Raw genomic sequence first — 13,204 nt, 5'->3', positions numbered from 1 at the left:
TTTTTGATGTCATATTTTTTTTATAATTTAAATTGTGTATTTTTACTAAATATTAATTTGTAAATTAATTTTTTTTTATAAAAGTAGTTGTGTTTGTTTTTGTTTATTGTTTTTTTTTAAATTAGTGTTTTTTTTTAAAAATGAAGTTGTCTATTTTTATAATTAAAGTTGTGTGTTTTGGAAGTTTTATAAAAATACTAATTTTTTATAATTAATTAGTTTATTTTATTATAAATGAAGTATTTTATTTACTAAAAAAATTGTGGATGTTTACTAAATAATTTTTTTTTACATTAGTTGTTTAATTTTTTTTAAAAAAATTAACTTGTGGATGTTTACTAATTAATTTTTTTTACATTAGTTGTGTTTTTTTTTATAAATGAAGTTGTTTATTTTTTTTAAAAAATTAAGTTGTGGATGTTTAGTAATGAATTATTTTTATATTAGTTGTGTTTTTTTTTTATAAATGAAGTTGTTTAATTTTTTTAAAAAAAAATTAAGTTGTGCATGTTTATTAATAATTTTATTTTACATTAGTTGTTTTTTTTTATATAAATGAAGTTGTTTAATTTTGTTTTTAAAATTAGGTCGTGTATGTGTGAAAATAATTTGATTTAAGTTAGTCTTATTTGTTTATAAATAAAGTTGATTTTTTATAAAGAAAATTGTGTATATTTTGACCGAAAAAAATACGTGTTCGACATGATTTACAGATCATGGCCAGAACACGAGGTTTAGGTCGTGCCATAGGTAGAGTTGTAGGCAGAGATAGAGCTGCTGACGAGGATGCTGGCGATGTTCCCGAGAGGCGTAGGCCTACTGCCTCAGCCCGTAGGCTACGCGTTCATCAGATGACTACGGAGGGACGTGATATGGCTGAGGACGTCGCTGACATGACTGATGATGTCCCTGAGCAGCCTACGGAGGCACCTGAGATGCGTGCGGACGCACAGGGTGCTGATAGTGGTGAGGGGTCAGATGGTGATGATGCTGCAGAGGGATTCCCTGGTGGTCCACGTGACCCGTCAGTGCTCACATCATTTGCCGAGCATGTTGCACATGCCGTGTGGAGTGGACAGGTATTTTAATTTGTTAATTATTTGTCATTGTTTATTTATTTGTTTATGATTAATTTTTTTTAATAATTGTATAATTTGTACTTCAAATCAGGAACGTCCTGATTTGAAGTTAGTGTCACATGGGAGGAAGCTGACACTGATTGGGAGGCCAGTGCCTGAGATTGAAGGCCTGGTGGCTGCCACAGGATTAAGTCCACTGATAGATTGTTCAGTTATTACTGGCGATCCTGGACTTATATCCGCATTTGTGGAGAGGTGGCACAGTGAGACTAGCACCTTCCACCTTCCAGTAGGAGAGCTGACGATCACATTGGATGATGTGTCGTCCATTCTACATTTGCCCATCACTGGCGCCTTGCACAGTTTCCACGCTCTTTCTACGGAGGAGGCCAGATTCTTGCTCACGGAGTTGCTGGAAGTGTCTACGGAGGAGGCCAGAGCCGAGACAGCACTCACACGTGGAGCATATGTACGATTAGGATGGGTTCGTGACATTTATGAGACCAGATGTCAGGCCCGGCGGTGGATTGTCGCAGCTCGCGCTTATTTGCTGCACCTTGTCGGTTGCACTCTTTTTGCTAATAAGAGTGCAACATACGTGCATGTGGTCCACCTTGACGCTTTCCGGGACCTCGCTCATAGTGGTGGTTACGCTTGGGGGGTTGCCGCGCTGGTTCATATGTACGACCAGTTAGATGAGGCTTGTAGGACCACCACCCGACAGCTTGCGGGGTACTTGACGCTATTTCAGGTAAATTTTGTGTTTATTAATATGTTAGGTTCGATTATGATTTAAACATGTTTTTATGTTATGTTAACCTCAATTATTGTGTAGTGCTGGATCTATGAGCACTTCCCTAGTGTGCATCAGTGCGTGACTGACGACACATACCAGGAGACGTCCCCACGTGCTTCCCGGTGGTTGACGTCGAAGGCGCACATGAAGGGCATCACAGGAGCACCCTACAGGGCACGTTGTGATGGTTTGACCGTCACAGATGTGTCCTAGTTGCCGTACACGGAGCATCGGGGTGTTAGGGCGTTTCAGGAGATTTCATCGTTCCAGGGTCAGCTCAGATGGGGTCCTATGATCGTCGCAGTTCGACCGGAGAGGGTGGTACGCCAGTTCGGTTACATCCAGAGCATCCCTCCGCCGCCTGTTAGTGCACGATTGTCACAGGAGCAGATAGATGACAGGTGGATGGAGTTTGCGGATCACTTACTACCTGCGGGTCAGCCTTGTTTAGTGCCTGGGCAGGTATCTGCGAATTACATTGAGTGATTTTTCCGCATATCTCACCCTTTCATGACACCGACCCAGGCAGCTGACCAGCAGAGGGATGCACCAGCTGCAGACCCTGAGGACTACATACAGCCGCCCAGCCCCCAGGTTCCAGTGGCATTTGACCCCCCTCCATATGTGGTAAGATTATTTGCGCGTTTAATGTTTTATGAGTTGTTGTTTATTTTGAATTTCATAATAAATGTTTTTACTGACTTTGACAGGATGATTACGAGGGATATGAGGCGATTGCACAGAGGTTGGAGCGTGTGCTCAACCTTAGGATAGTCACTGCAGGCACAGAGTTATATGACATTATGCAGGACTGCCTGACGATCGCGAGAGGGGGACCCAGTGCTGATGGGACGGTCAGGGCTCGTCAGAGACGCCGCACGGACCATTGATCATTGTATTTATATTGTTGTGTTGTAGTTGACATGAATATTTGTAATTATTACAGTTTTTGTTTAATATAGTTGGCGTGTTTTGCACAGTTTATTATTTTATAATATAGTTTGTTATTCCGATTGTTTGTGGTCCTTAAGCGAAGTTTACGGTTGTTTTAAATTTATTTTTAAAAAAAAGGGAACCTAGAATCATGAGTTTTGTTTGTAAGAATTACATAAAAAATAAAAGTTTTTAAAATAATTAATAAATCAGGAAATAGTCCCGTTCCCCAGTTCTCATGTTTGGACGTCAAAGAATCCAAAAAAAATAGTCCCGTTCCCCAGTTCCGTCAACTAACACGTCAAAACAAAGCCTCAAAATCGGAAAAAATAGGAAATGAACCCTTTTTCCATGTTCAAGTACCCATGTTTGGGATTTTTTTGCGTGGGTGTGCCTGTGCCCTGAGACAATGGAGGGCAGCCATTTCTCATGTTTGGACGTCAAAGAATCCAAAAAAAATAGTCCCGTTCCCCAGTTCCGTCAACAAACACGTCAAAACAAAGCCTCAAAATCGGAAAAAATAGGAAATGAACCCTTTTTCCATGTTCAAGTACCCATGTTTGGGATTTTTTTGCGTGGGTGTGCCTGTGCCCTGAGACAATGGAGGGCGGCCATTTCTCATGTTTGGACGTCAAAGAATCCAAAAAAAATAGTCCCGTTCCCCAGTTCCGTCAACTAACACGTCAAAACAAAGCCTCAAAATCGGAAAAAATAGGAAATGAACCCTTTTTCCATGTTCAAGTACCCATGTTTGGGATTTTTTTGCGTGGGTGTGCCTGTGCCCTGAGACAATGGAGGGCGGCCATTTCTCATGTTTGGACGTCAAAGAATCCAAAAAAAATAGTCCCGTTCCCCAGTTCCGTCAACTAACACGTCAAAACAAAGCCTCAAAATCGAAAAAAATAGGAAATGAACCCTTTTTCCATGTTCAAGTAAATAATTACTGTAATAACCGAATTCATGATTGGCCTAAAGCAAGCAGAGCTAGCATGCACAGTTCCATTATAGGCTACATAACAGCATATTAGACCTAATCATCTTGCTTGTTTACAATGTGATAAATGGATTAATTAAAGGATCCTAAAAAAGATCAAATCTTCCAAATGCACAGAAGCTCCACGATCACAATCTTCAAAACCTATTCATTAAAGAAGCAAGAGAGTTCATTAAAGTTCAAACTTGGAATATTCTTATTCCCCTTGTATTCTTGTAACTCTCGCAAGCATACTCATCGTCACCATTAAAACGCATTCACGCATAGAAGGCGGCGCGCACATTCTCCAAGCAATTAATAGCCACCTTAAGTTACATATGATTCACTCTCATCATCGTATATTCCTATTTCGTATTCATATAAATTGCCAACTTCCTTTCATATTCCCCACGTTCTACTACTGTTTCAGCAAGGAAGGGACTTATAATCCTTCTTCAATACTTCAACGTCTTTATATATCTTCGTGTCTGGAGCATGATCATGGAGTCTCAGCCACTTATGGGTTGGAGCTCTTTCTACGAAATAGATGAAGAACCATTTCCATTTATGTGCCAATTTTCTTACAGGTAAACTATGAAACTTCTGTTCTATATCTTGATGCCATGATGAAATAGGAAATGATACACTCAAAGCGAATTTTTGTTGGACCAACAATTTCCTTGCTTAACCAAACGAGTAGTTGATAATATTAATTGGTTAGTGACGGGTTACAACGAATTATATCGCATAATGAATACAAATAAATAAACAATGAATGTTTAGTCTTCATTTAGGTCTACATAGTGTGTTTTGAATGACATCAAGCTTGTGTATTCCTGCATTCTACTAATATATGGAATTGCCCATTGCTTTGCCTGAGAATAACAATTGGTTGACCACAACAGCGCTGGGGGCGGCAACGGACAATGGTCTTTCAAATAAACCTGTTGTACATGAACAAACATTATATCATGCGCTGACCGTGCCAAACGAACAAGCGAAGTCATTGCATAATTGTTACACTAACTATATTCAATGTACCTGAACAAAATGATTTCCAAACACGTGACCGACACATATGATGCGGTGGCCAGAAGAGTCAGGTGGTGGTTGACTTCTAAGAGGGAAAAATGTCATGCTTTGTTGTTGGGACAACGATACAAGGATTACGTTATACCGTGAAGCAATCACATATCCCATGTCTGTTATATCCATCCACTTGTCCACACTAACCTGAATGAACCAAACATACACATGTAAGTAATTTAAACATTGTTATTAAAAAAAATTAACCTAAAAACATACCTTTGAAAATCCATCAACAAGTAGGGACAACTTTAATTGTTCAAATCTCTCTGTGCCACCGAAGAGGTTCATGTACTCATGCGACCACCTGCCAAGTTCTTTAAGCAATTCATTACGCACTAACGGCCACGAATCTTCCCCCATACCTAATAAAGCGCCAATGGACCGATATCCACAGTTACCGTCCGCTTTCACATCCACAACGTCACGAATGAAACCTTGAAAGAATGACGCAAATTGATCCAACATCGGGATGATCCTTGTTGGCTGACGCGGTTGAGAACATGATGCACTTCGTTTCACTGGAGAGTTGCTGCTTTGAACAGAATGAAAAGCATCAACATACTCCCAGTAAGACGGATCACACTTTGTGGATGTTTGACTTCTTTTCATCGGTTTCTTCGGTGCACCTTTAGTGTTCACCTTTGATGGAGGAGGGCACATAGAGTTATGATCAGGGTATGCGATTTCTCGAAGTTTACTCTTCAGATTTACTTTGCCAGCCACATCAAGTTCATCAAACCTTTTAGATATGACCTCTATTTCTTCCTTGATGGTGACTTCCGTCTCACATAACCCTTGGTCTGAAAAGCAAAGTCTCCTCCAAAAAAGATGGACTGACTCCAATGGGATGCTGCTAGCAGTATACCTAGAAAGCTCACATGCACAAGGAAGCCCGTGCGTGCTTCTCATCACACAACCACAAGAAGAGAGATTGTTGCCGAGATAACGTAGACGGTCAATCTCAGAAGCAATCTGATTTAAAGCATCCCTCGAAACCATCCCAAGAAGCCTCTTGTATAAGGTTTTTTTATATACATGGCCAACCACATGCGTACTGGTTTCAAAGGATGCTTTAATTTCGACGTGTTGCAGCGTGATCATGTTGTTCATGGCATCCCAAACACTACATAGGTCTCCAACGCTATTTTGTAGTACTCTTTTGAGAGCCCAATGAGCTGATTCAACCCTACATTTAAAATACACAACAAACATGAAAATATACAACAATTAAATACCATTTAATATTAATCGTTACTAACAAATAAAATCAGTTGTTAATACCTGTTTATTGTTGTGTTGCCTAGGTGCATGACCTTATTCGTCCATGCTGTAATAAATTTTTCCTTGTGGGAACCCAAAATATGTGTGACGAAGAATTATTACGAGTAATACTAATTCACTTTCAATCATCCCACGTTTTTTTATTGAATAATGAGAAACCATTTCACTTATAAAGTTTTTCCCTTGTTAATTTGCAACATTCATCTAAAACAAGTATATTGAATTTAAAGCTAATAAAGAAAGTAAAACGCAGCCCTTTTCATTATAGATTATAAACGTTTCTTTCAATGTATGAACATAAAATAAGCGAGTAATTTCCCCCACTTCATTTATTATGAACATGGAAAACCCGTCAAGGTGGTAAACGCCAAAACTCAGACTCAAACTCTACAGCCATTTGCAGAGTCAGTCAAAAGATGTGAACAAAATATTTCCTTTGATTCCGTTTAACATGTCCTTGATTAGCTGCTTCCACCTTGTATAATGAAGTTTATTGTTGATAGACATTGTGTTCAACTTGTGTGCTCCATAGCATCAGAGATTCATGTGCTTTCCATGGCTTCAATTTTTGTTTAGCTACGTTAATTACATTCACCCTTGTAAATTGCAATGCAATTTGATAATTAAAATTTGTAAATGAATATACGATGTTTTAAATTTTTAATCAGGTATAAATAATTAATTAAGATGGAATCACATTCACTAACACAAATATAAGAATTCATAAAAAAACGTAAATAAAATTTAATATTTTTTAATGACAAATGTTAATTAATTTGTTAGTTTTATTATAAAGTATTACATGTAAAATGTAATGTTAGTCATGTCAAAATACAACGTATTCTACCAATAATTAGTCATATTGGATTATTTTTATAAACAAAAATATCAATATGAATGTTTTTTAAAATAATTTATCATTATATGTCTCTTTTAATGATTGATCATTAAAAATGACATTTAATTAATAAGTTAAGAGATCACATAATACTGTCAAAAAAATATGTCACATGTCATGTTTTTTTAAATATATTAGTCAAATCATTAATTTCGATAGATTAATGATTAAAAATGAATTATAGTAGTAAATTATTTGAAAGACACTCATATTAATATTTTATTTATAAAAATGACTCAAAAAACAAAATCATGCTCTTCATTTTCTTCCTATAGACTGCTCAATAACTTATGATCTCCTCGACACGTCGTTTAGGGGACTAAGACACAGTGGAGATCTTGTACCTAAAAGCATGGACTAGGTCTTTTCTCTTTAATTGCTTTCCCTAGCCAGCTATACACACAAAATTTTCAAATGAAGCTTCAACATTAATTATTAGTTATATTAATATAATTAAGATTCTGTAAGACTTGGTTGAGTGTAACTTAGAATGCTCTTGACTCCATGTGTAAGTAACCAACTCAAACAAGTACGGGTACTAGTCATACTTTTTTGACGGGGTAGACAATGACAAGTAGTGCTTACAAAAATAAAAATAAATGTACAGTGACAAGTGGTGGAGATATAACTAACTAAGCGTATACAAAAGTATCTCTGAAAACTTAAGCTTCTGAGATCATTAGTCATAGCATGCCACCTTAGAGAATAAGCTATACATAATGTTGATTTCTACAGATTGAATATCATCATCAGTTATCCAAAGCTATAAATAAAATATCAATGCACTAAGTCACGAACCCCTTCTCCCAAATTCAAGGGTTTCACACACATAAAAGTTTCACAAAGATTAATTAGGGATAAGGATGGAAAAAGAAATATTAACCAAGACTAGAATGTCGTGAAGGCTGCTAATTAACGACATTGGCATTGCAGGTCAAGTTTTGCTAACTTGAGCGATCATTTTCATCTTTCCAGCTTCTAGTATGCTTACAAATATTTTCATTTTCTAACAGCCATTTGACGTATTGTATAGTTCAAGCTATACGTACCGTACTTAGGGGGAACCACTAGACCAAGGCAGACTCAAATCAGTAGATGGACTTGGACAAAGGAAGCATGGCAAATAATCATATAATTAACAAGACAATCAAGGCTTAAGAATAATGCAAAAATCGATAGCGTAAATGGTTAATAATACGAAACTAACCATATGTAGGTTTAATTAAGAACACTTGTCACGTCTTACAAGCAATATATATGAGCCAAGGGTTTATATATTATATGTATATTTTCTGATGATTCGATCCACTGGAAGTGTGAATATACATTGATTCCATTCATGTGGATTGCCTAGCTAGTGCGAAGAAATTTCTGATTTTATTCACTTGTTATTCACCATATTGCTTTTGTTAATATCATGAATATATGTTTAGTCGGTTTAGGTGGAAACCTAATAGTCATTAACTGGAAGAATCTTCATAGCACATGCTAAGCTAAGGTTCAAGTTTAAGATGGATTGTTTATCTTCTTGGTTAATTGATTGTTACTTTTGAAAAGCTTGCATCCAATTGAATTTCAAAGTTATTTTTTAAGGGGATCGAACTTCGAAGTAACAATATTAATAGGGAAATGAGTAATATAACCTTATTTATTATTTAATTCAATTCTCTCATTTCGTGAGGTTGGGTTGTGTGATATAACAGTAACTCTAACTCCACCCTCGATCGTTACTTATTTGATAATACTAATTTTACTATAATTATCACAGTTCAGATGGCTTAGTGTTGTTTATAAAGGTAATGTGAAAATGTTATATTTAATTATTTCTCCATGTGACCTTGTCAATATTAGTGAAAATAGAAATAAAAAAACAATTTTTACTTGACAAACATATGATGTAAAAATTCAAGTTATATTCAACATAGAGAATCCATATATATTCTCACCAAAAGAGCTAGAACAAACCAACCAAATCTTCAGACTTAATTTCTTAATTTAATTTATCAGGTTTGATAAAAGTAAAGTGTTTCTTATGTCAATTGCAGATGAGAGAGACTTTGTGTGTGAGCAAATGATAATTTGATATACTTCACATAGGCCGAATTGTTAATTAGTTTAGTTCTGAATTGGAAACCTTAAAAGAATTTGTTGAATCTATATGGAAGGCACTGAGAAAGTTCTGAGTGGCATGGGTTCATTGCTTTATATCTTTTGAAAAGTATTGATAAAAAGTATCATGCCAATACCAATATCTTATACACGGTATATGAATTCAAGTCTATATCTTGACTTTGAATCATTTCATCTCAAATTTGAAGCATCACAATGTTCTCGGAGAAACAAGTTACGTAACATTTTCCAGAAGTGATACCGGTCAGTCTGGTTTGATAGGTCTAGCGTCTAGTCTGTATGGTTAATTCGATATAACATATTATTAATATGATATATTATAGTGTTAATATAAACCTTTAATAGTATCAATCAATAATTTAATTATTATTAAATAAAATTGATCTATACTAATTGTAGAAATAAAATTAGTTATTGACATTCCTTTCCTACTAGTATATAAATTTTAGTGTAGGGATAATAAAAGCATGAAATTCCTAAAGATGATCGGGCTGGCTAGCTCTAAGCCTATAAGTTCATTTAATAAATCAGAATATGGTGATATTTTACCTATTTTTTCTATTTAAAATAAGTTGAATTAAATGTATTTTCTGAAAACTCTTTAAAATTAAACAATTTAAATTTTAAATGTTATAAAAGAAAAAAGTATTTAAAAAAAATAAGTGAATGAACTTTTTTCTAAAATAAAAGTCAAACTGTCTTATCTCTCTCTTTTCCTGTTCCCTGCTTTCTTTTTCTCTTATGCTTCTCCTCATTCTCACTCTCTCTCTCTTGGGTTAAAACATTCTATTTAATTTAGTTTTAAAACTCTTATTTTAAATTTTGTAACTTTAAATTTTCTTTTAAAAAACTAAAACAAACATAGGTTAAAAAATGAATGTCATAGTATTTGTTTTGTAGACACTCAAAGAATTCATAATAAGAAAATATACTGAAAAACTTACACCATTTAAGCAATAATTATTTGTTTGGGTTGAAGATTATGAAATATCATTGACATGTATTAGTATACTATTTCGGACATTCTTTTAATTTTGTGTATAATATTAAAATGTCTCATATATTTGATGAATAGTTTTTATTTAAGTAAAATTTAAAAATATAAATTAAAGAATATTTACAATTAAAAATATATATAACTAATTCAAATAAATAAATAAATAGAAAAAAATAAAAAAACAAAATTTAGAGATAATTATATTTTAAAAAAATAAAACAATTGATGGTATAAATAATTGAGTTTTGAGTTATAAAAAAGTTAATCAATTTTTTAATGTGATTGATATGAAAAAGGTTTACATTTTAAGGAAAAATAAATTTAAATGTAAAATAAAAAATTTAACACAATTAATAATATAGAAATCTGTATCTTATTTTAATATTAATTTACTCGCGAAAATCATATAGAAATGAGTATCTTACGGGAACCGGAATTAAAGAAACTCATCTCATCGAGACTATGCTTGACTACTTCCAAGATAGCTAATAAGAAACTCCATAGATTTTAATTTAAATGTTCATTGGATATTCTAATTTTAGTTTTTCTAGACGGAAATACAACTTTTATTTTAATGGAGAATTTATATTTAACTTGGAGTGTGTTTGGACGAGGAAATTTAAAATTTTAAAAATTTTAAATACTTCAACTGAAATTCTTTTATTTTTAAAATTTTATATTTGAATAAAAAAATTAAAATTGTGAGGGTGAAAGAAAATGAATATATGATTGGTGTATTTTCAAAAAGAAGAATATTAATGTGACATGGAGAGTCACAAGGAAACTGGGACACGATGTTATACACCACCACATCTAACCATAGCATTTCCGTCAATTGCATAATGCATGACCCAGACCCTTTGTATCGACGAAATACCTCCCCCGTGTGATGAGCATGACGGATGTTCCTGATTGATGCAATTCTACGTGTCCTCCACCTACCTCCTTAAAAGATTCTTTTATCAAGAATAAAATTTCAAATTCTCACATTTTAGAAAGAAATTAAAATTTCACATTTTTAGTTATTTAAAATTTTATTTTAAAATTCAAAAAAATTAAATTTTTCATAAAAACATTCAAACAATAAATTTCATATTAAAGAAATTTAAATTCTCTAATAAATTACTTTCCTGAGTTAAAATTTTCTATCTAAACACACTCTTAGGAAGTTGTTTGTTTCACATAATTGTTTTTTCATTTTCAAGGATGTTATTTCTAGAAATATAACATGTGAATATTATTTATGTGTATTTTTAAAAAGATTTAAATATGTTTTTAATACTTATAATATATATTTTTCAGTTTATTATATAAACAATAATATTTTTTTTCTGATTTTTTAAACTTTTATTTTAATATATATCATTAGTCTTAATCCATTAAATGATGATGTGACAAATTACATTATTAATTAATGTGATAATATATTAAATGATGATGTGATAAACTAGCATAATGTTATATCATCACTTAAATGATTTAGATGAACTGAAAGTAAAAGTTTGAAAATGTTAGATAGTAAAATAAAATAACATATTTTTAGGTAATAAATTGAAAAAAAATTACAAATATGAAAACATCTATTTAAGCCAAAAAAATACGTTTAGTTAAATTTTTAATATTCTTCAAAATATCTTTAAAATTCAAAATAATTTAAATAAAAAATGCATAAAAAATAAATTAATGATATTTTAGGAAATAATTTTCCTTATTCTCATAAGAATATCTCATTCATGTCCTCCTCTTTGGAGTAAAAGTGTGGGAAAATATGATAAAAATAAAAGAAATTACATTCATGTGAATCAATAATTAATTTTTTTTATTGAGATATGTTAATTATATTTTTTTCTCTTATAATTTTTATAATAAGTATTTTTTTGAGTTCCTTAAAAAGGATATCAATTAGTAAGACTCTTTATTTTATAATCAATAATTAATTTTATACATTTTATTTCATTATTCTTTTAATTCAATAATAAAGTGGATAATTTTAATATGCTTTCCTTTTCTTTCTTTTTGTCATTTTTTTTAATTCTTGTCATTGTTTATTCAACATACTTTCTTCATTTCTTATATCAGTTTCAATTTTATTTTTAATATTTTTCTTTAAAAAAATTAGGGCCTATTTGGGGGTGGATATGAGTTTTTATTTTTTATTTTCAAATGTAATTTTCAAAACAAAATGCGTTAGGTAAAAATGGAGCTAAAATAATTTTTAAATTATTTTAGAAATACTTTTATACTATTTTCAAAATCAAGAAAAAAATTGTGAATTTAATTTAGTTTTAGAAAACTCTCACATTTCTCACATTACACTTGACAGTGACACTTTTTGCTCTCATCACCGTTATTACCACTACCATCATCAGAGTACCAATGCCACTATCCCCGCCACCACCTATACCACCTCCATCACCGTTACCATTACCATCACATCACTACCAATACCACCTTTGTAATAACCACCACAATCACCAATCACCACTACCCTGTTGACACCTATACTGCTACCACCATCGCTATCTCATCATTATTGCTGCAACATTATTATTATTATCATTGTCGCCACCACTACCATTGTCACCGACACCATCGATATCGTTATCACCACCATTGTCATTTCTATTATCACTATCATCACTAATATCTCTACCATTGTCACTACCACTATTACCATCATCATTGTCGTAACTCTCACACAAAAGCACTCTTAAACTAATTTTATTAGAGTATGAAACTTTCAAAATAAATTTACTTTCAAACTAATCATATTTTAAATTTTAATTTTAATTTTTTAAAATTAAAACTAAAAACTGATTGAAATTTTTAGAAATTTCAAAACTTAAACCTAAAAATCACCCATAACATGACGTTGTTTTTTTTTTTTTGTTTTGCATTTAAATAATTTTTGCAGCCCGTGGATACAATGAATGTACCTAGTTGGTGAAATATGTATAGTTTTGGGGTTTGACTATACGAGCTTTCAACTTCAATGTTACTTTGTTTGGTGGATATGTGATGAGATGGG

The sequence above is a fragment of the Glycine soja genome, chromosome 20 (assembly GCF_004193775.1).
Source record: "Glycine soja cultivar W05 chromosome 20, ASM419377v2, whole genome shotgun sequence".
In the NCBI taxonomy this organism is placed as follows: domain Eukaryota; kingdom Viridiplantae; phylum Streptophyta; class Magnoliopsida; order Fabales; family Fabaceae; genus Glycine; species Glycine soja.
This window is presented reverse-complemented; position numbering follows the sequence as displayed.